We start from the raw sequence: 269 nt of genomic DNA, 5'->3' as shown, positions 1-269 counted from the left end.
AATTTTATTGTCACATAGGCTATTTATAACGGCGAGAGGGAGTGTGAAGGACGCTACTCACAGAGAGACGGCTGACTCATTAACGGGTCCAGCACAGGTCGAAGGGCGGACACACAAGTCGTGTGTATGAAATGTCTGTATCGTCACTGCGCTGCAGTTTTACAAACTATGATATTGTGGCCTTGGGTCCCATCTCTCGCTCAGGTCCAGCAGCTCCGTGGATATTGGAAATAATTACTAACCTGCCTTTAAATGAAGCTTATAAAAAA

The 269-nt window shown here is 45.4% G+C and overlaps 1 protein-coding gene across 1 annotated transcript in view; it reads right to left on the bottom strand.

The window, feature by feature from the left end:
* LOC116696228 (uncharacterized) overlaps positions 1-269 on the bottom strand; it is a 6,400-nt gene that overhangs the window by 1,245 nt on the left and 4,886 nt on the right. The window lies entirely within an intron of this gene.

This window comes from Etheostoma spectabile, chromosome 9 (assembly GCF_008692095.1).
Source record: "Etheostoma spectabile isolate EspeVRDwgs_2016 chromosome 9, UIUC_Espe_1.0, whole genome shotgun sequence".
Taxonomy (NCBI): domain Eukaryota; kingdom Metazoa; phylum Chordata; class Actinopteri; order Perciformes; family Percidae; genus Etheostoma; species Etheostoma spectabile.
This window is presented reverse-complemented; position numbering and strand designations above follow the sequence as displayed.